The sequence below is a fragment of the Leucopleurus acutus genome (assembly GCF_964270905.1).
Source record: "Leucopleurus acutus genome assembly, chromosome: 6".
In the NCBI taxonomy this organism is placed as follows: domain Eukaryota; kingdom Metazoa; phylum Chordata; class Mammalia; order Artiodactyla; family Delphinidae; genus Leucopleurus; species Leucopleurus acutus.
This window is the reverse complement of record NC_139149.1, coordinates 17,888,838-17,913,188: the sequence shown is the minus strand read 5'-3', so window position 1 is coordinate 17,913,188 and position 24,351 is coordinate 17,888,838.

Here is a 24,351-nt window from a genome sequence, read left to right as displayed (position 1 = left end):
TACACTTAAAGCAGTTACAGAAAGAAGAAGAAAAAAACCCCCAACGTTAGCAGAAAGAAAGAAATAGCGATCAGATCAGAAATAAATGAAAAAGAAATGAAGGAAACAATAGCAAAGATCAAGAAAACTAAAAGCTGGTTGTTTGAGAAGATAAAATTGAAAAGCCATTAGACAGAATCATCAAGAAAAAAAGGAAGAAGACAAATCAATAGAATTAGAAATGAAAAAGGAGAAGTAACAACTGACACTGCAGAAATACAAAGGATCATGAGAGATTACTGCAAGCAACTATATGCCAATAAAATGGATAACCTGGAAGAAATGGACAATTCTTAGAAAAGCACAACCTTCCCAGACGGAACCAGGAAGAAATAGAAAATATAAATAGACCAATCACAAGCACTGAAATTGAAACTTTGATTAAAAATCTTCCAACAAACAAAAGTCCAGGACCAGAAGCCTTCACAGGTGAATTCTATCAAACATTTAGAGAAGTGTAACACTTATCCTTCTCAAACTGTTCCAAAATATAGCAGAGGGAGGAACACTCCCAAAGTCATTTTATGAGGCCACCATCACCCTGATACCAAAACCAGACAAAGATGTTACAAAGAAAACTACAGGCCAATATCACTGATGAACGTAGATGCAAAAATCCTCAACAAAATTCTAGCAAACAGAGTCCAACAGCACACTAAAAGGATCATACACCATGATCAAGTGGGGTTTATCCTGGGAATGCAAGGATTCTTCAATATATGCAAGTCAATCAGTGTGTTACACCATATTAACAAATTAAATGAGAAAAACCTTATAATCATCTCAATAGATGCAGAAAAAGCTTTTGAAAAAATTCAACACCTATTTATGATAAAAATCCTCCAGAAAGTAGGCATAGAGGGAACTTACCTCAACATAATAAAGGCCATATATGACAAACCCACACCCAACATTGTTCTCAATTGTGAAAAACTGAGACCATTTCTTCTACGATGAGAAGAAGACAAGGCTGTCCACTCTCACCACTATTATTCAACATAGTTTTGGAAGTTTTAGGCACAGCAATCAGAGAAGAAAAAGAAATAAAAGGAATCCATATCGGAAAAGAAGAAGTAAAGCAGTCACTGTTTGTAGATGACATGATACTATACATAGAGATTCCTAAAGATGCTAGTAGAAAAGTACTAGAGCTAAACAACGAATTTGGTAAAGTAGCAGTATACAAAATTAATGCACAGAAATCTCTTGCATTCCTATACACTAATGATGAAAAATCTGAAAGAGAAATTAAGGAAACACTCCCATTTACCATTGCAACAGAAAAATAAAATATCTAGGAATAAACCTACCTAAGGAGACAAAAGACCTCTATGCAGAAAACTATAAGACACTGATGAAAGAAATTAAAGATGATACAAACAGATGGAGAGGCACACCATGTTCTTGGATTCGAAGAATCAACACTGTGAAAATGACTATACTACCCAAAGCAATCTACAGATTCAGTGTAATCCCTATCAAACTACCAATGGCATTTTTCAAAGAAGTAGAACAAAAAATTTCACAATTTGTTTGGAAACAGAAAAGACCTGAATAGCCAAATCAATCTTGAGAAAGAAAAACGGAGCTGGAGGAATCAGGCTCCTGCACTTCAGACTATACTACAAAGCGACAGTAATCAAGACAGTATGGTACTGGCGGAAAAACAGAAATATAGATCAATGGAACAGGATAGAAAGCCCAGAGATAAACCCATGCACCTATGGTCACCTTATTTTTGATAAAGGAGGCAAGAATATACAATGGAGAAGAGACAGCCTCTTCCATAAGCGGTGCTGGGAAGACTCGACAGCTACATGTAAAAGAATGAAATTAAAACACTCCCTAACACCATACATGAAAATAAACTGAAAATGGATTAAAGACCTAAATGTAAGGCCAGACGCTGTAAAACTCTTAGAGGAAGACATAGGCAGAACACTCTATGACATAAATCACAGCAAGATCCTTTTTGACCCACCTCCGAGAGAAATGGAAATAACAAAAATAAACAAATGGGACCTAATGAAATTTAAGAGCTTTTGCACAGCCAAGGAAACCATAAACAAGTTGAAAAGACAATCCTCAGAATAGGAGAAAATATTTTCTAACGAAGCAACTGACAAAGGATTAACTTGCAAAGTTTACAAGCAGCTCATGCAGCTCAATATCAAAAAAACAAACAACCCAGTCCAAAAATGGACAGAAGACCTAAATAGACATTTCTCTGAAGAAGATATACAGACTGCCAACAAACCCATGAAAGGATGCTCAACATAACTAATCATCAGAGAATTGCAAATCAAAACTACAATGAGGTATCACCTCACACCAGTCAGAATGCCCATTATCAAAAAATATACAAACAGTAAATGCAGGAGAGGGTGTGGAGAAAAGGGAACACTCTTGCACTGTTGGTGGGAATGTAAATTGATACAGCCACTATAGAGAGCAGTATGGAGGTTCCTTAAAAAAGTAAAAATAGAACTACCATATGACCTAGCAGTCCCACTACTGGGCATATAGCCTGAGAAAAGCATAATTCAAAAAGAGTCATGTACCACAATGTTCATTTCAGCTCTATTTACAGTAGCCAGATGTGGAAGCAACCTAAGTGTCCATCGACAGATGAATGGATAAAGAAGATGTGGCACATATATACAATGCAATGTTACTCAACCATAAAAAGAAATGAAATTGAGTTATTTGTAGTGAGGTGGATGGAACTAGAGTCTGTCATACAGAGTGAAGTATATCAGAAAGAGGAAAACAAATACTGTATGCTAACACATATATATGGAATCTAAAAAAAAAAAAAGTTCTTAAGAACCTAGGTGCAGGACAGGAATAAAGACGCAGAGGTAGAGAATGGACTTGAGGACATGGGGAGGGGGAAGGGTAAGCTGGGATGAAGTGGGAGAGTGGCATGGACATATATACACTACCAAATGTAAAATAGCTAGTGGGCAGCAGCTGCATAGCACAGGGAGATCAGCTCTGTGCTTTGTGACCACCTAGAGGGGTGGAATAGGGAGGGTGGGAGCAATATGAGGTGGGGGATATGGGGATATATGTATATGTATAGCTGATTCACCTTTTTATAAAGCAGAAAAGAATATACCATTGTAAAGCAGTTATACTCCAAAAAAGATGTTTTAAAAAAAAAAATCCAAGATAAAAGAAAGTCCACTCTTTACAGTAGTTGTCACATTTGTCGCTAATAATTGTTATTTAGGTTAAGTCACTTGCATAAGAAACGTGTTGCCTCACTTGGAGAGTGCTCACTAGATTTCACAAGCCTTGTAGGCCTTTTCTGAAACTTGGGTCAAGGGAGAGCTCACATCTAATAGATTTTTTGAGTACTCCAGAATGGAAAACCTTGTTTTTTCTTTAAGGATAGGAACCCCAAATTAACTCTCACCTATCTACAGGAATGGAAGGGCCTTAGTAAGACCACTTATAAGGTGTTTGTGGGGCATATTGAGAAAGTATATGATCTGTCAAAAGCGTCATCTTAGAATAGCGATGATTTTTAACTTTGGCCATGCATTGGCATCACTTAGAGAGCTTTGGACAAATGGTTATATCTGGACCTTACCCCAGACCAATTAAATGAAAATCTCTACCAGTAGTGTAGCCAAGGCATTATTGTTAAAAATACAACAAAACCACGAACTCTTCAGGTGATTTTAATGGGCACCCAAGGTTGAGAACTACTGTCTTAGAATCTGCCAGTCATCATTTTCTGGTCCCCAAAGAAAAAATGTTGGGGTCTATATGGAATAAAGGATGCCCCTCCCACTTCCTACTCATTAGAGAATAGCTATTCCTCTATTTCTTTTTCAGAACAGTAGCGGAATTATCCAAGAGTCACTTGTGTGTCTTATTGATTGCTGTATTCTAGCTTTAAAAAATGTCATCCAGTTGAACTTTGCATAAATAAATAATGACGTTAGTTGTGTTCAAACTAATCCTGCAAACATTCATTGACTAAGCATGGCAATGCATGTTTTGGAGGATGCGGGCCACCGATCTTGAAATAGGCTCTCAAAACATAGTACAGATAGAGTTGAGAGTAAACTCTAAGATATAAATATTTTGATCTCCATAGATTTTCTTTAGTACCTTCAGTCTCTAGAGAGTTGAAGTGGAAGAACCATGACCTACACACGTGAATTAGACAGAGGCTAACACATGGCACATAAAGGCTCAGAGTGGCTTTCAGCTGTGATCCCAGATACTATGTACTACAAGTGCACTGGAATTTCCAAACCACGGTGAACTGGATTTAGAGAGGAAATCAAATCATTCATATCATTTGTTTGTATACTATAAATATAAAAAATTATTTAGTTTAGGAGTTACAAACTGACACTGTCTTTCATTTGGCCAGCTTAATATTTTAAACCTTAAGCCAGTGGTATTCTTTGTGTGTCAGGGTACTATGAAACAAGATCAAAACAAGATTTGATGATATTCTTCAGACTCTTTTGGTCAAAGTAGTCTTATGGGAAACAGGTCTTCCTAACACATTTTTCTCTTAGCAGACATCTCACTCTACATCTCCTCTCCAAAACTAGCAGATGAATTTCTTAAGACCCAGACAAATTGATCACGAATAGATATTTGAGGGTGTGAGGTAACAGACAAAAATACATTGAACTCTGCCTCCAGTTCCTGGCACAGAGCTCCTGAAACCCTTGTAAATTCCTTAGTGATAAGAGCACTAGGAACATCTTTTACTCTAATGATGTGACCCTGGGTGGGCTCCTGGAGGGCTCTTGGATGATGGCTGGTCACCAGAAAGATTGAGGCATGATTAGAAGCTTGGATTTTCAGCCCTTCCTTCCCCCACCCCAACTTCTCTAGAGAGGGGAGAAGGGTCGGAAATAGTCATGGTTAATAATTGACCATGACTACATGAGGAAGTCTCCATAAAATCCCAATAGTAGGGGCTCAGTGAGCTTCCAGTTCAGTGAAAACTTCCATGTAAGGGGAGGGTGATGGACCCGCAACTCCACAGGTACAGCAGCTCTTGCACTTGTAACCCTTCCAGACCTTGTCCTGTGTATCTCATCTGGCTCTTCATCTGGATCCTTTATCATATCCTTTAATAACTGGTTAATGTGTTTCCCTAAGTTCTATGAGCCACTCTAGCAACTTAAACCCAAGCAGAGGGTTGTGGGAACTTCTAATTTGTAGCCAAGTTGGACAAAAGTTGTGGGTAATCTGGGGACCTACTTCTTGTGATTGGCATCTGAAGTGGGGTGCAGCAGTCTTGTGGGACTGAGCCCTTAGCCTGTGGGATTTGAAACTATTTCCAGGTAGATAGTGTCAGAATTGATTTAAACTGTAGGACACACAGCTAGTGTCATTGAGAATTGCTTAGTGAGGGAAAACCCCCCACACATTTGATGACCAGAAGTGTCAGAAGTGTTCTGTGTAAATAGTAAAGGATACACACAGGACAACTGTAGGTTTTTTCGAGACGGTATGTTTTACCGTCTTGTACACCCAAATAGTACTTGTCTCCTCATTTAGGTTATAAGTCCCAAGTAGAGAAGAACCACTTACACTTCTTTTATACTTCCCACATTATATGCAGTACAGTATTAGACATATCATGGTTGTTAAACATATCCAGGAGGATTCCTGGTGCTATTGGAAGACATGTATAGGAGTGTGTGTGTCTGTGTGTTACACATGTGGTGTATATGCACATGATATATATGTGTATATAAAGGGAGGAATTGAGGGGACGAACTGAAGGGCATTCTTAGCATTTTATGAGTGTGATAATTTTCCTTGCCCTTGCCAATAGAGTATGTCAAGTGCAGAAACAGAACCATTTTAAACAAATATCACAGATAAAAGAGTATGGATGTTCTCACTGCATCAGATGCCCTAACTTCATATACTGACTGCCAGATGGGAGGTGAGTGCCTCAAACTAACATCTGGTAATAAATATTAAAGAATGAAAACAAAAGTTAGTGAAAGCATTTTTTTTCTTCTTGCTTTAGGCCTTGCTTCAAACTAATTTCACTGTCCTCTGTAGCTTCTTATGATGTAGAATTTTATTTTCTGGGGAATTGCAGACTCTCTCTCAAAGAGCATATTAAATGATTATTCTTATCGCTGAAGGCTGCTCTTTGACAGGTATGCTCAGAGGCTAAAGAGAAACACCTTTCCCTGGAGGAAATGAGAAATAAGGAGAAAGAGTTCAAGATACAATTCTAATGTGTTGCAGTCCAGATATACTAGAAAAAGGTGATGAATAATTCAGGAGAAAATAAAGTACAAATTTGGAACCTTTTGTGAGCGTACTAGCAATCTTAGAAAAAGAGATAAGTAGACTTGGAGAGGAATGTAGTTAGATCATTGGGTGTTGACTTAGAATTCGGTATTATTTTGTCTGAGTAGTTGGTCTGGTTCCGGTCTAGGCTGGGCATGGCTGAAGAGTGGAAACATGGACCACATCTAGCATACTGCAAAGCACATCTCTTCCCTTGTGCAATAATAGGGAGATCTATGATTTCTGTTTCTGTCTTTGTTATGGTGGCATTCACCTAGACAACTCTGGTATCCTTTGGTGAGATCATATCACCCACTCCCAGACCTGTCTAAAACCTGACAGAAAAATTTAGGGTTGAAAAGATAATGACCTCATGACCCCAATCTCAGAGTTTAATTCTTTTTGTTCAGGTAGTGCTTTAACGTTCTGGTTTCTAATCAGAAGGGTTGCTCTTCTAAGCCTGTGAGACTGGCATGGTTCTTTTTGTCTTAGCTTAGCCCTGGAGTGGAAAACCAACCTACATGAGAGATCCTACTGGTCTTCATCAAACTCCTGCTACGTAACTCTGTTCTAACTCATATACTGCCCCTCCCAGCCAGAACTGTCCCATCTCTACCTATAATATATTTCTTTTCTTCACCTTCCTCCTCAAATTCAGTGCTCAGTGCTCTGTGAGAATCTCAGATTGCTTCCATTCTCCTGGATTCTTCTCCATTCAGATGGCTTGGGACTTCCCCTCTTCCCATATCATCATTAGGGCAGGTTGGAATCATTATGAGGTTGGCTGGGAACTCAGTGATTCAGAAAGTTTAAGGCCTGGAGGCTTTCTGGCTGCCTTCTTGAATTCTAGCTTCTATTAGCCAACTGGAAATTTGACTTCAGATCCCTTGCTTAAGATGGCTTCAGAAATCATTATCATTCAAATTCATATTTCAGCTATCATAAAATGGCAACTTGGACAGAATTATACTCCCAGAACACCACTGTCATGTAATCATGTACCAAAATTGTTTGCTGTTAATGAAAATTTAAAGTGACTCATAAACATTCTGAAAGTCTTTCTAGTGACTCTTTCCTATATGGAATATATCCTTCTAAAGTTGGGACAGAAGGTTATACATGCAAGGATGAGCGAACAGGCTGTCATCCTATGTTAAATCACAGTGAGAGAGAAAAGATATTTTAAAAAGAATAAAAGGGAAAATTAAAATTTAAAGAACCAGTAAAAATAAATGTGGTCTCCTTTGTGTCTTAGAGGAATATGTATCTTGTTGCTATAGGGAAACACCCTCTTGCTATTCTGATTTTAGAGAAGCCCTCACTTTCTGATGGGTTGTGCTCTGAAAGTTCATTTGTAACTTGAATTTTGATGTTTGGTGAATATAACAGTATTATAAATAACAATGAGGTCCCCTGGCCTATCCACATGAGCTCATTGAATTCACAGAGTAGCTGAAATATTGCATATTTGCAACATATAAAAATCTTCATGCAGGGCTTCCCTGGTGGCGCAGTGGTTGGGAGTCCGCCTGCCGATGCAGGGGACACGGGTTCATGCCCCGGTCCGGGAGGATCCCACGTGCCGTGGAGCGGCTGGGCCCGTGAGCCATGGCCCCTGGGCCTGCGTGTCCGGAGCCTGTGCTCCACAACGGGAGAGGCCACGACGGTGAGAGGCCCGCGTACCGCAAAAAAAAAAAAAAAAAAAAAAAAAAAAAAAAAAAATCATGCATTTTGAGAAGAGTAAATTTAATTAAAACCAAACTGGGAAATAGGTGTAGACTTTTTAGAAATTCTAAAAAAAACTTAGAAGTGTATTCAGGGAGCTTAGAAGTCAAAGATACTTTTCTTATTTTTATAGTTATCACATGACTTCCCTTTTCTTTGATTCAGGTATTTTTCCACTTCTACTTTTATTTTTATAAGATATGATTAAGACCATCTCTTATTTTTGTCTTGGTTTGGAAGAATGTGAGGGAAGAGAGGAGATAAAGAATTGGAAGAGAGATTTTCTGTGGTAACTTTAAGGTGTTGGGGAGAAAAAACAGATGATTTAAAGAATAAGACAGATATATAAGAGAAGGAATTTTTGAGACGGCCTTATCTAGATTGACAAGAGGAATGCAAAAAACTATTTTGGCTATATTGGTTTTGCTTTGCACGGTTCTGATATGCATAGATTACAGTTACCATAGCTGGTATTAAGTAAGACCAGTCCTGAAAATATGGTTCAAATTCCAGTTAATCACATTAACTACCATATTAACTGTGAATAATTGCATGTGGAACAAACTTTGCTGGTAGCACAAATCACTAAGCAAATAAGAGATGCACATCATGGTCAGTGGCCAATTATTCACCTCTTCCAGAGTCTATGGTGATTGGTCCCTGACCATCTATTATTTAGTTTGTGCACAGACAGCAAGGTGTATAGGTGTGTTGCATCCTTCATCTTTGTCTCCCAGTGATGAATCCGCATGCCTTTTGACAAAAATGGATAATCCAAAGAGAGAAGTGGGCAATAAAGATGAAAGTGCAGTAAAGAAAAAAAAGTGATAATGCTGGAAGAGAGGTTCAAATTGAACATAAATGGAGTTATAGATCAAAGAGCTGACCTTGGGAGTGTTGGCATTGCCACCATTTGAGAGCACTTATGAAGCCAGAGAAACTGAGTGGCCAACTTATTGACTTAAAGTGGTTGTGATAAAAAGGATGAAGATATCCTAGAGGAAGTGATACCAGTAAAAACTCTCAAATTAAAGGAACTCTCAGAGATATTTCATAACATCGAAAGTGCAAAGGGTAAAATATTGGAAACTGATCCAAACTTTGAAAGATATATGACAATTTACCAAGATATAAAAAAGAAGCTCACTCTGTTTTGTAGGTTACATCATGAGAAGAAGGGAAGCACTGCTCTAGGAACTCTTGATAATTTTCTTGCAAAAAAATACAAGGCTTTGTCAATCCCAATCTTCCAATTTATCCTCCCCCCTTTCCTCCTTGGTAACTGTAAATTTGTTTTCTACATCTGTGATTCTATTTCTGTGTTGTAAATAGATTCATTTGTACCATTGTTTTTAGATTCCACATATAAGCGATATCATATGATATTTGTCTTTGTCTGACTTACTGTATATAAAATACATAACTAATAAGAAGCTACTGTGTAGCACAGGGAACTCTACTCATACTGTGTAATGACCTATATGGGAATAGAATCTAAAAAGAGTAGATATATGTATATGTATAATTGATTCAATTTGCTGTACAGCAGAAACTAACACAACATTGTAAATCAATAAATATACTCCAATAAAAATTAATTTAAAAAAATACAATGCTTTAAAAAAATACAGTGCTTTAATTCTCAATGTCTCTAAGATTTCTAAATTACACGGTACTAAATATATATTATTTTTACTACTTTTCATCACTTGATATATTTATAATTGATAGTAATAAGGCTTTTAATATTTTGACAAAAATTTTTAAGGATTGAAGAACAATTACAATTTTCACTATTAAATATTAAAGATCACTCTGCACAGTATCAGCTTCACAGTCACTTTTATGGTCCTGGGCTACCATGCAAAGAGAGGACTGCCTGCATTCTCATTAGGAAAAAGTGACATTGAGTCAGATCTTTTACTATGCAGAAATGACATGGTCATATTGGTCCAAGACAGTTTGATTGGTAATACTGAGTAATGTGGAACCCTTGCCCACAGGACATATGCAAATTAAAGTCTTGGAATTTGACTCTACCCTGAACCACCATAAATAACATTCTACCTGAAACTAAGTTCTTAATGGCTTAGAATCACAGACACTTAGATTGGGGAAGATTATTTGGTGTCAGTTTACAGATAATGAAACAGGCTCACACAGGTTTCAAGCGAAGTGACTCATTCAAGATCACATAGCTAGTTAACGACAGAGTGTTAATAAGAACTGAGATCTCTTGACCTCTGGTCTACACCCTTGTTCACTGAAGGAGAAACGGAGTCCATTCTTTATGAGGCCACTATGGAAGGTGTTAGGTGTCTCCCGTTCATGTAGCCATGTAGATGGCTCCTGTTGACGTAAATAGTGGCTGGACTGAAAATGAAAACTCCCAGTGAATTCCTCTGTTTCCTTTTAATGCTTTAGTTTAGGTTTTTTTTTTTTTTTTTCCTACCAGCCTATTAGAATGCCTCAGAAGAGCATCTGAAGTAAGCCTAGATTTCCCTTAACATTGTTAAATCAAGATCTTTTTCAAAGTAATTTCTTAAAAGCTATGTAAGTTGTCCCACTAGATAAATACCTGCTGATAACTATTCTATTCACCCACTAATTCCTGAGCTTTTCTTTGCTTGATTGCCTATTTTGTGTAATTTAACATTTTGGTGTCATATTTGTCTTAACTTTTCACTTTTGTTTTCTTCTCACCGCAAGCAGATAGACAAGGAAGAATGATTTGAGAATCTTTCTGCCTTGAAATTGTCCTTTTTTTGTTTCTCTTTGGAAATTAAATAATTTGAAGTGAATAGAGGCGTGAATAAGGGTTGCTAATACAGATTGAGAGTTTGACTATTGAAATTCAGTGCCAGATCACGTGTTGAAATTTCTCATGAATTCAATAATACAGTTCAACAAACACATATTATATTACCCTGTTTTGTTCTTTACAGTGTACATCACTATCTGAAGTTGTTACTTAAAATGGCTCTTTACTAGCCATTTTTTTCTTTACTAATATGTAAGCTCTGGCCTTGTCTATCTTGTTCACATGATCCTAGATTGGTGCCTAGGACATAGTAAAGCATTCAAAAATATTTATTGAATAATTATGAGATAATACCAATATAAATAAATAATAATTAATAACAAATGAGTTAAATGCTAGGGACTGTGACATGTATTGAGGGTACAGTGATGAATGAAACACAGTTCTTGAACTAAAAGAGCCCCAATCAAGCCAGAATTTGGAGGCACTCGTGAAAGGAAATATACTGCAATGCAGTAAACAAGAAAAACAGAGTTGCATGTTAAAGGAACAAAGAAAGTACAGTGGAGAGAGGGCAGCTCAGATCAGGTGTGAACTTCATTTTAAAGGAGGGCCAGGGGCTCACTCAGCAGACAAGGGGGAGGAAAGAGGAAGGGAAATTCCTGCGAAAGGAAACAAGCAAGGGTAAAGAAACAGAAAAGAACAAGATGTTTCTACAGAATTACCATTGCCTTGTGGTATTGCTGAACATAAAGTGGGAAGTGGAAAATGGCAACAAATGCCACCAAAGTAAAAGCAGGGTCAGGCCAGGAAAAAGCAAGTCACAACGTCAGCTAATAATTTCCCAGTTTCTTCTCAAAAAGTGTTCAGCAAGTACATGGTTGTAATGGGGTAAAAGGCATGGATTTGCCTCAACAGTTTAGTTGGGGAGACCCGAGATGAAGCTAAAAAATATAAATAACAGTGCAAATGAGCATATTCAAAGTATCAAAGGGTCTTATCTTCACACTTTGCATACTCTGTTCTCTCTGTTTGACTGCTGGTATTTCCCTGCCTGGTCTTTCTAGATAGGCTAAATAATCCATTTATTTACTCCAGTACTGCCCTGTTCCTCTCTACTTACCATAGCACTCCTTATGCTCTGATGCCAGTAATATTCTCATGTACGCCTTGTTCAGGCCTGAGATGTCTTCCTGGAAGAGTCACCTAAGTGCCTCTGCTATATGGGTTCTTATAACATAATCCCTAAGGACCACATTGTCAGTATTGTATGAGGGCAATTGTTTTTTGGTTTTTTTATTTTCAAATTCCCTAAAAAAATAATGTGTTCTAGACATGTTTTTTTTTCACCTATTACACGTATGGTTAGTTCTTCTAGGTCATGGATGCATTTCTGATGGATTTCACAATGTCAGTGTATCACCAAACCCCCTCTCCCTGCTACTCTTTAGCCTCAGTTCTCTGGACTATTTCCTAGAAAGTACTTCCTTGAAGCGTCTCCACTGGGACATTTTTCTTTGTGTGTGTGTTTATGTATGTGTGTGTGTGTATGTGTGTGTGTGTGTACATGTGTGGTTGACTTGGTGCTATCACTTGTACAACATTGTCAACCATTATGGGTCAAAATTGTGCTATATTGCATAATGCAAATGGTAAAAAGAGAAGTCTCAGTGGAGTGAACAACACACTGCAAAATAAACTCACTGGGGAGAACAAAGTAGAGTTCTCGTTGGCTGAGAGCAGAGACAGTGTGGTTTGCTAATGCTCATTGGCCTCTAATGGTGCAGTTTGTTCTGTTTCCCTAGTTCTCATTGGCTAAGAATATTTAGTTATACTTGTGTATGATAACACTACATATAAAAAATGGTTTGTGATAGTTTACTCAATATCCACTCTCTCTTCTTATTTTAGAAAAATAACTGAGCTAAATTCTGTTAGGCATTAAGCTGGATAGCTCATATATTAGTTTCCCATGGCTGTTATAACACATTTTTACAGAGTGGCTTGAAATAACACAGATTCATTATCTTAAAGTTCTAGAGGACAGAAGCCCAAGATAGGTCTCACACAACTAAAACTAAAATCAGGGCTGCATTCTTTGGAGGCTCTCAGGGAAACCATTTCCTTGACTTTTTCAGTTTCTAGATGCTGCTTTCATTCATCAGCTCATGGCCCCTTCTTCAAACCCAGTATTGCCGCATCTTCCAATCTCTCTCTGGCTCTCACCTCCTCTTCTGCCTCTGTCTTCCACTTTAAAGGACATTTGTGATTGCATTGGGTCCATTTGCATCATCGAAGGTAATCTCTCTAAGGTCAGCTTATTAGCAATCCTAACTCCACCTGCAACCTCATTTCCCTCTCGCCATGTAACATACACAGGCATAGGTTCTGGGGATTGAGATATGGACATCTTCAGTGGGGGGCATTTTTCTGTTTACTGCACCTGATTACTTAACTGTCTCTCCAATAGAAAGTGACTCTGAGAACCATGGCTTCCCTGTTCAGTATCTCTCACTTGCTTTCTCTTTCAGTAGATACCAAGAGGTCATCAGCAGGAATTTAGAGAAAGCCATCCCTCAGAATATGTATTGTCTGGAGGAAGGCATCTTTGAGGGAATGAAGTTTTATTTGGGTCCTGAGGATGAATATTATTTTTCTAGAAACAGAACAGAGATGTGGACTATATAAGGAAGGAGTACAGAGGGAGAAGAGGTGCAGAAGAAGGAATGTAAACAGCCTGTTTATAGAACTATGGGCAGATTAATGACAGAAATTTGTTTTCCTAGGTACCAGGGCTCCCAGTAAAGCAGCAATGTTGTAGGATGTAAATGACATTTGTAATTACATTGCTGTTTCTTCTTCATGGCTGATTGAGCTGCAATACTGTTGGGGTTGTAGAAGATGCTAGGGAGTGAAGCAAACTCTGACTCAACAACTGAGCCTTATAAGTCCCTTATTTTACTGGGGTATGGTGGGTGGGGAAAAGCAAATTCGGGGAAGGTTTATCCTTAGCCAAGGACTCAACAAAAAGTCTAAACATTGGCATTTTTTAGTTAAAGTTCTCTCCTTTTCCCAAGTTTCCAGAGCAGTCACCAGATTAACATTCATTTCCATAGCCAACAAATCTGTGATCAGTGGGGCACATGTGACACGAAGCCTGATGCAGGCCTGTGGCACTGAGGTGGAGACTGCTGATCAGATACCCCTGCATTTGCTGAAGGAAGAGACAGAGCCTTTCAGATAATAGTCTTTTGAGTAAGAACCCAGGGAATCAGTTGACATCTAATCACAGAAGACCCATTCCTGCTTCTGCTTCCTTTTTCTCACGTCTCAACTAGATTATTGCAATAGTTTCGTGGCATCTTCCCCTGCTTTTGTGCTCATTCATTTTGTAGTAGCCAGAGCAATCTTTCAATACTTTATTTTTGGGCTTCCCTGGTGGCCCAGTGGTTGAGAATCCGCCTGCCAATGCAGGGGACATGGGTTCGAGCCGTGGTTTGGGAAGATCGAGCTGTGGTCTGGGACGATCCCACATGCCGCGGAGCAGCTAAGCCCCTGCGCCACAACTACTGAGCCTGTGAGCCACAACTACTGAAAAAAATTAAGTATTTTTTTAAAAAATAAATTATTTATGGCTATGTTTGGGTCTTTGTTGCTGCATGTGGGCTTCTCATTGCGGTGGCTTCTCTTGTTGTGGAGCACGAGCTCTAGGTGCGCGGGCTTCAGTAGTTGTGGCTTGTGGGCTCAGTAGTTGTGGCTCGCGGGCTCTAGAGCACAGCCTCAGTAGTCGTGGCTTGCAGCCTCAGTAGTTGTGGCTCGCGGGCTCTAGAGTGCAGGCTCAGTAGTTGTGGCCCACGGGCTTAGTTGCTCCACGGCGTGTGGGATCTTCCAGGACCAGGGATAGAACCCGTGTCCCCTGCATTGGCAGGCAGATTCTTAACCATTGGGCCACCAAGGAAGTCCTTCTTTCAATATTTTAAATAGGATTATTTCACACTTCATCTTAATACCATTCAAGGGCACCCCTCTATCCTTAGGATAAAGTATAAATTCTTTAGTAGTTCCTTCCATGAATAACCACCTCCTTAGCCTCAACGCTTATTATTCCCACCATCGACCATCTACTTGCATATTCCACGAGCTGTTGAATACCACCATTCATTCAACAAATATCCATTGGTCATCTGCTTTGTGCCTTTGCCTGGGCTCCTTGAGTTAAATAAACTCACCCACAAATATCTATTCAGCATCTGCTATGTGCCTTTTCTTATGCTCCCCAGTGCTATAGAATACTTATGTCCTGCCATTGCTCTGATGAAGACCACTTCGGCCAGAGCCTTGGCTAGGGCCTGACTTAGCCAGAACATACTTTATCAGTGAACTGGGCATTTTCAGAGCATTATCTCTAGGACCAACCATGAAGGGGAGAAATAGCATCAGAAAAGCAGATGGCTTGTGTAATTATGTCTGGATCAGCATAACTTCTGCTTTTGATAATTCTGGCTATAGTTCAGCCACTGAAGCCTGGTTCCAAGTTAGCCACATAATTCTGGATTAGATCTGTGGATCTGGCTTTGTTTTTTCCTACCTCAGATTTTGGATCCCTAAACATCTTTTTCTTTAATTTTCTTTTATGGGTCTGGTAGCTTCAACTTTTGGACACTCAAAACACAGACTATGTGATGTTATCCTAGTTTTTGAACAATAAGAGTAATTTCCCTGTGACTTCAATGTGATATTCTGACACTGTCCTTTTTTAAACAGAGAAATATGAGACATACTGCTCACCTTGTCCTATCTGAGCTCCATAAGTACCTATTATCCCATGCCCACACAAAGGGGTTTTCAGAAGCTCCATCAGTTTGAGCTGGGTAGGACATATTAATTGGGTCATCTACATTATTCTGATGGTTTGTCTTGGTTTCCATCTTTTGAGATGGATTTCACTGCAATTTTTGTAATCTTCCTTTGCTTACTCATTAATCCAAAGTCTCTAGACTTAGCAATCCCTCAGTAGTTGTGAGTTCCCCCAGCATCTTTCTAGATCATCTGGTAATTGGCATGTGAGAAGGAAAATGTTACGTTTAGAAGAACTTTCTTTCCCATTAGTCAGGTGCTGACTGAGATGGCAGGCTGGGTTCTTTCCATTGAGGACAGTCTTCCTTTAAGTGCAGTCAGGGTCCTGTCCATGGGGGATTTTTTGGTATAAGTGAGGGTGGGCAATCCTCTCTCAAATGAAATAAAGGGAATCACTCGAGCTTCTCTGGGCAGGTTTCCTCGAGGGTGGCTGGATTAAACCTATCCTCATCTAGGAACGAGATCAGTTCCTCCTCATGTACTGAAGATATCTGTAGTAGATGTCTAATTTTTTATCTGTACACAACTCCCTTCCTCTGGGTAATAACAAGTTTGATAGGAGTCACCTGCCACACAATTTAGATAAAGTAGATTAGGCATACTAAATTCAACATCCAATGCAGACATTCTCTGTGCCGTCCAAGAACATGTCATGACATTAAACACTACCTTCTGTCATTGACAGATGCTTGACTGGACCTCAGCGCAGGGACCTAGATTTTCTTAAGTACATGCATTGGGATTGACTTGCTCCAGCTGGGGCAGAATGAAGCTTGCAGTTGCTAGAAGTCAGCTAGTGATGGCAGACGGTAACAATACTGCTAACTATGCCCTCGCTCAAATGGTCAGATAGATTGATACAGTATATATAGCTATGGATTATGAAGATTGTTTTCGGTTATGGATAATTTAAAACATTTCCTAAAATTTTGAGGTAGACTTTTAGTCCAAGCCATGGCATTACAACTTTTATAAGTTTTCTTCCACCGGCAAATAATGGTTGATGTTCTCCCCAAAATGCTATAGTCTGCTAAGGCAAAGGCTACTTTATTGCTGAGTGCAGCTGAATTTTTTGTCTGTGGACTCCCATATGGAGAATATTAGATAGCTTTTGCATAAATCTTCATTTTTCTTAATGGAGGTTGAATATGGGCCTTAGGGATCCCTGACAAATTAGGCATCATCTGTTTATACCCTTCTTCTGAATGGAACCCTTGGACTTGAGCTGTGTGGTTCTATAATGAGTTGCAGGTGCTGAGAGGGATTGGCATAGCTCTCCTTAATTGCTTGTCACATGGCTAACCTAATGAGGGGGGCAGTGGTGCCAGGGAGATGCATTTCAAGCAGTAGCAGCTGGCAGTTTTCTCACCCATAAACTGAGGCCGTTCTTATGCTTAGAAGTTGGGAGGTAAAATGATAAGGATTCCTCTCTTTCCTTATAAATAGTTATAAGAATCTTAGGGTCTGACTTAAGTTTGTGAATAAAATAATAACGTGAATGATATATAAAATGAAAGTAAGAACATAGACTGATATAAGAGACTCCTAGCTTATCCCCATTGGCTGTGTGCCCTTCACCAAGCTATTACACTTTGCTGAGTTGCAGTTTTTTCATTAATAGAATGGGGATTAAAAATATCTAACTTTAGGGCTTCCCTGGTGGCGCTGTGGTTGAGAGTTTGCTTGCCAACGCAGGGGACACGGGTTCGAGCCCTGGTCTGGGAGGATCCCACATGCCGCAGGGCAACTGGGCCCGTGAGCCACAACTACTGAGCCTGCGCGTCTGGAGCCCATGCTCTGCAATGTGAGAGGCCCGTGCACCGCGATGAAGAGTGGCCCTCGCTCGCTGCAACTAGAGAAATCCCTCGCACAGAAACAAAGACCCAACGCAGCCAAAAATAAATAAATAAATAAATAAAATTTTAAAAAAATCTAACTTTATAAGGTTGTTAGGGTTAGTGATAGCCTAAATCCCACACCACGTATAGTGGAGGACAGTGGTTCTCAAAGTGTGGGTGTGGGTCCCGGACCAGCAGCATCAGTATCACTGGGAGCTTGCTCGAAAAGCAATTTTTAATTCTCCCTATTATCTCCCCAGACCTGTTGGAAAAAAAAAAACTCTGTGGCCCTGCAGTCTGGTTTAACAAGCTCTCCAGGTAATTCTGATGCAGCTGAAGTTAGAGAATTACTAGTGTAAACCTTCAAAAAATAATTGTAAAAATGAGGAAAAGGGAGCCAGGATTCAGAATGTTAACGTAAACACAAAAAGTTGGAAGTCAGAGTCTAATCTCTGAAAGGAGTGAGAAGAGTTGATGAGCAAGAAAAAAACAGGTAAAATATGTCCCAAATGGAGCAGTGGGATTCTAAGCACATAGTTGAGTGTCCTTGGTAGGACAGTCTCTTGAGACCCACCTGGGATTACTGGTCAACCCATGAATACCATATTCCCCTTGTTTACTCCTTAGCCAACACCTGAGTTACTTTCCTTTCGTATATCATTGCTCTCCAATCTAGCAAGCCTTACGGAGTCTTTTTTTGTCCTCCAAATAAATAATATTTTGATTGAAATTTGAAGTATTTGGAATTTAAACATAAACTTTTACAATGAATTAAGTTTATAAAGGCCCCATTTAAAATAATGCAAAATGTTTTATATTGATAGAATTACGACATAACATCTCTGAAGGAGAGCAAGTGCTGTGAAATAATGATGTTTTACATATAGTCCCGTTTTTATGTTTGCAATGAGGACTCCAAATATATCTGACCTATGTAAGAGAAATTGTAACATGAACAACTTTTAATATTCATAACGATACATAAGTTTAACATAGCTTTTTACAGATTCCCATATGTCTTCATATTTATTCACCCAATCTGACCTGTAGCCTCAGCAGATCAAAAAAGAGTGTGGGTTCAGCATTCATCAGTGTTTTGCGGATATGGCTTTATAAATGTGCAAAGTTGAGAGCACTGGCATTTGGGCCTCAGCTAAGACTATGGGGTATTATGGTCATCATAAGACCAGGGTCTGCAGCACCTGTGAGGAGGGGGGGGGGAAGAGCGCCACCTGCCCAGGCTCAGTCTGAGTGTATTTCTTCTAGAGTCAGCTGGGGTGCCATCCACAACCTCCTGGAAATGCTTCAACCATGTAATTATACTCTGCCTCTCAAAATCACGCTTCATCTTTCTAATTGAATAAGGCTGCATTTCATCACGCTCATTTTAGATACTGTCTCCTCACATTTCAAGAGTTTAAATAACAGGCATCCATCACAACTCTGAGAAGACGTATATGAGGAAGAGCAGCTTTCTGGAATTAGGTCCTGCCTCTGGAGGCATCTCCCAGCCAGCAATCAGGCTGAGACGCCCCACAAGGGGTCTGTCTCACTGCTTCCCCTATGCTCACAAACACAGTAACGAGCTTCTCCAACGTATGCAATGTAAGCAATCAAAACTTTGGCCTGCAGGGCAGCACCAGCCCATAGGAGCATGGCTTCCTGATTAGGAAAGTAGGAATTATTGACCAGACTTTTTCAGCTTTATTTCAAAACCTCATTTAGTTCTTCGGCTGCTTTGAGCAATACCTGTGGAAGAAGAAACTCTGTCATTTAGAAAAATGTTTAGTTGATGCTCATAATATTGCTTTTGGGTGTTATCCCTTCTCAGTTGCTATGGAAGGAAGACACAAAGGAAGTAAGAGATTTAGTTCCTCTCATCACTCATTCAGTTAATAACTCTGAGTACCTACAATGTACAAGACAATGTAGAGTATTGGAACTATGAATCCTATCCTGAATCTGTCTTTAAGGAGCATGGAACATAATAATAGTAATAATAACGCTAGTCTGGTGGCAGGTCCTCCCTAGAACCACATCCTACAGCATGTACAGTCAATGCAGAGGTCATGATAAAATCACAGAAAATCAATGCAGAGGTCTAGAATCTCAAGTGGTATAGGGTCAGGGCAGAAGGCTCTAAAGGTGAAACTTAGGATAGAGGTGCTTCCACTGAACAGTGTGTATTACTGTTAGAATAGCTCCATTTTCTGTTTAAAAGACATTTCTAACTAAAATGCTTTAAAATAAATAAGAAAAAAAAGTCCCAAATTTTAGACGCACATCAATTGTAACTGCAGGGCAGCTGCATACGGTGTGGAAATTGTCCGTATACAGCTCCTGAACGCCCCATTCATATAGATTGTTATGTGTCCTGCAACGTACAACCTGTACAGATGTTTGTGGTAGCTCTATGTGAACCCTTCTGCAAAAAAAATACAAACAGACTTTCTTTGAAAAGATGGTTTATACCTCTTAATGAAACTATCCACAGTTTGGGATTTGTTTGCAGCCAAACCAGATTTTAGGCAATTTTTCCAAATATGATGCGACAAAATTTCTCTACTATCAATTTTTATGAAATGCCCTGGTCCTTACTTTTAGTTATAGTCAACCTCTCCATCTCTCCAGATAACCCAACTGGGAAAATTGCTTCTCGGCTTTCCTCTCAGGGTCAATGCTCATGACCCTGAGTATTTTTTTTTTTTTTTTTGCCAAAACTTTTCTGTTTTATATGACATTCCCTTGTCACATTTCTCCCTGCTTGAAAATCGTAAAACTAGTTCATATTAGAGTACTGAAGATGTTAGTGTGCTTTATAAATACCCCAGATAATATACATGATTTGGACAAAGTGATCTTCTCCAAAAAGGACTTTAATTCTCCTATCCTCAGGTTGTGATTTTTTTTTTTTTTTCAAAAGCAATTTTCTGTCATAAGCTTTGTCTTCTGATCCTACATCCAAATTTGGAAGTTTCCATTCCTTACCCTTGGGGGCATTCTCCCCAGGAGCTCTCCTCAGCACACACTTCAGAGTTTAAGTAATCCCCCATCATAATCCTTTGGAACACAGCTTGAATAAAGGTGCCAGTTGGTAAAAGGAGACTCTTCTAGAACAGTTGGTGATCACTTTTGGAACTCCTGTGGAAGTCCTGTGGAGTAGAACGGAGAGGAGTAGAGGTGAAACTGAGGCACCCCAAGTCAAACGGGAGGGGTGTGACAAGTCACACAAATACAAGTTGCTTAAAGCATTCTTACGAGAGTAAAATCTAGAACTTCTCTTATGAGTCCAATTTATAAATGGAACTTTTCTATCAGATGTGTGTGCACACTCTCAATGCACATAAATACTTATTTCCCAAGGAGACACGTTAGTTGTTTGTGTAAACCCCTAAAGAGGAAAATAAATCTTTTTAAAGTGCCTGTAGTTTGCAATGCCACCTCTTAGTGGAGTAAAATTTTAGTGGAGTTAGATTTTCACATTATTATGTAGAGAAGTAGAATTCCTGTCCTACCTGGTTTCTAGAAAGTAGAGCCTCAGGAAAACGATATAGAGGGAGTAGACCTATTATTTTATTAGAGAGTTTAATCCCATGGGATGGGCAAGAGAGATAAAGGAGTGAGACAGGGCAGGAGGGTCCGCATTCTCTAGAATACCTTAGGGAGATAACAATCGTTAAATGCAACCAATTGCTTAATTCCAAAGAAGAAACTGGGTCTTAGGCTCATCCACTGGAGAGAAAAAAGAAAAAATGTATCTGCTGTTCCTCTATCCCACTTGTCAAAATTTACCTCACAGGGAGTTAATTTCCACATACTTTTGGATTGTGCATGTGCGGAGACTAGATGGGGTTCTGTGATGACTTTAATATTTATTTATTTGGCTGCATCAGGTCTTTGTTGCGGTGGGTGGACTTCTCTCCAGTTGTGGCGTGTGGGTTTTCTCTTCTCTAGTTGTGGTGCGGATTCCAGAGCGCATGGGCTCTGTAGTTGCGGCACGTGGGCTCTCTAGTTGAGGCACGCGAGCTCAATAGTTGTGGCACGAGGGCTTAGTTGCCCGACCAGGGATTGAACCCGCGTCCCCTGCACTGAAAGGTGGATTCTTTACCACTGGACCACCAGGGAAGTCCCTATGATGACTTTAATAGGCAAACTTGGGACGGGAGGCAAGAGGGGCAAGAGGCAGGGCAGTGATGGCAGTGCTTATGTGAACTAGTGGAGCACAGATGTCAGTGAAGTGAGGAGAATCTAAAGTGGTCCACAAGAGGTATCTGATACAGTCTCTGAATTTCCCCTGCTTCTAAAGATTGGTCTCCTTGGACTTGAGACCAGTTAGGAATTAATTTATTACTATACTACGCATAATATATTTTTCCTTGCTCTCTCCCCTTCCTCCCAACCCTCCTTCCTTCTTTTTTTTCTTTGTGTAAAAGAATACATGTCAGTATTTTTACACACACACACACGAACAACCCAAATGGTACCAAATGCATTATATGAAAAGTATTCTCTAGCCAAGTTCTACTCCCAAAAGAACCTCTTTTAAAATATTTTTAAAGAAAAAAGAATTTATCAAATTAAAAAACAAATAGCACCTTGTCATTGTTTAAAATTCAAACAGCAATGAAAATGATAAAAAAGAAAGTTAAAATATTACTTTGAATCCTGCCACAGAGAAATTACCATCATTAACATTAGGTGAATAGCTTTCTAGATAACAATATAATATACAATATAACATAATATGATATGATATGATACATAATATAGAGGTGGAGATAGGTAAATATACAGTTGAATAAGTGATAAAGTTTATTAAACAGGATAAGGCTTATTTTTAATTAAATTATTATATTTAGTTTCTCTCAATTTTTACAGAAGTAAAAGAAATAGAAATCCAACCGAAAGGATAGCACAAATAAATATGAGGATTCTATAAATACTCAGATAAGTATTTTTTAACCATAAGAAATATATTTATTTTAAATATTGTAAGATCTCTCTCTGTATATAAAAATAAGAGAATGTGAAACCTAGTAAGAATTTGCAGTGATTATATTTTTTAAAACTTTAGGCTTAAATTTTATACTCTACCAATTAACTCTCTACTGTGAAAGATGACAAAATTAGCACTCTCACATTTTTTCACCTTTTTTTGTCTTTCTTCCCAGTTTTCATTGTTATATTATTATTTTTACAATTTCAAGGTTTATAACAATCATAGTCTGTTCAGTAACCATAATTCTCACGCTTATGTAATCTTACCTCTATATTTGCTTCTAGGAGTTACATTTTCTGAGTTCTGGCATGCTTAGAAACATCTGCTGTCTTTATGCTTATGGACAAAACAAGTTGGATAGGATATTCTTAAATCCCTTTTTTCCCCTCAGATCTCTGTAGAGTCTGCTCCATGGTCTTCTGTATTGACTATTAAGCTAACTAAGGCTTCTTAAATCATCTTTTGATTGACTGGATTTGTTTGTGAAATGTCTTTTCTTTTTAAGGAGAGCTCTTGGACACCTTTACCGATCTCTTTGGTATCTGAGAATGTTATACTATTGGCTTTAAAGTTAAGGAACATCAGTGACTATTGTTCCCCCCAAATTCAGTGCCTTTATCCTTACTTAAAGAGTAGCTTCAATCTTCCTGTTGCAATAATTATATAGCTTTGTTTATTGATTCCCAGATGCTTTGTGGTTATTACCTCCTTAATGACAGTCTCATAATAATCCTGCATAGACCATGCTGTCATCCTCACTTCATTAATCAAGAAGTTGATGTTAAGAGAGGTTAATAATTCCCAGGGTCACAGACAAGTAGTGGAGCCCAGCTGTGTATACAGTTTGTTTCCAGTGTCTCCCCTCTTTATTCCCTGCCGTACCGCCACCTTCTCCTAGATGTGGATGGTCTGGAGAGGAGCCAGGCATGAGGCAATGCGAGGCATGGTCAGCATGGTGGATGGAAAGGAAAGGAAAGATGATTTGTCTTCTAAATTCTATTACCAGACGTGTAAATAAAATAGTATTTCCAAGAATTCTCAAATCACAAGTAAATAATACTAGTGAAATTGGAGGATATTTCTTAGCCCTATGCCCTATGGAAGATTTCTTTTAAAGTTGACAGTTTCTTGGAATTCTCATGGCTGGCATAATGTACTTTGCTCTATAAAGTTACCATAAAAAATGTCTTCTGTTTAGGAAAATTAAAGGCATTACATCAAGATCCATACTCTCATGTCAGCTTCATTATCTTGAGTCATATTTAAAAGCTGTAATATTTGATATCCATTGTTATGAACTCTCCTTTGGGACTAGTATTTAAAATATTCCTTAAACCTAATCAATTCATATGATTCTACACTCGACCAAACTCAGTCACCTTCAGTCAGATGGTGAAGTGGTGAGCATATATGAGCAGAGTTCAGAAAAGCTAGAACAGTGACCATATTTACATGTATAAAATCTGATAAGAAAGAATGGTTTGTGTATCACAAGTGAAACACACAGCCCTGGTAGATTGGGGCCAGTTTCATCACTGATGGCCTCAGGGAAAAGTAGAGATATTAAATTACATGATGTGCAAAAACCAAAAGGATCTCTTTCTCACTCAATATATTTAGAAAGGGCTGCCTGGGTCTTCAGGATGAACTTGAGGGCGGCCTGACAGTGATGAATATGCTTTTCTCTGCCCTCTGTGATCTACCAGGGCACTTACCCTCTCTGTTACCCCTTAGCACCTTGTCAATGGGTGGCATTAATTCTTTAATAGATTAATTTCTTACTTATTAACATCCACTACTATATGTTAGCTCTGGAGGGGACCATAGTCCATCTTGTA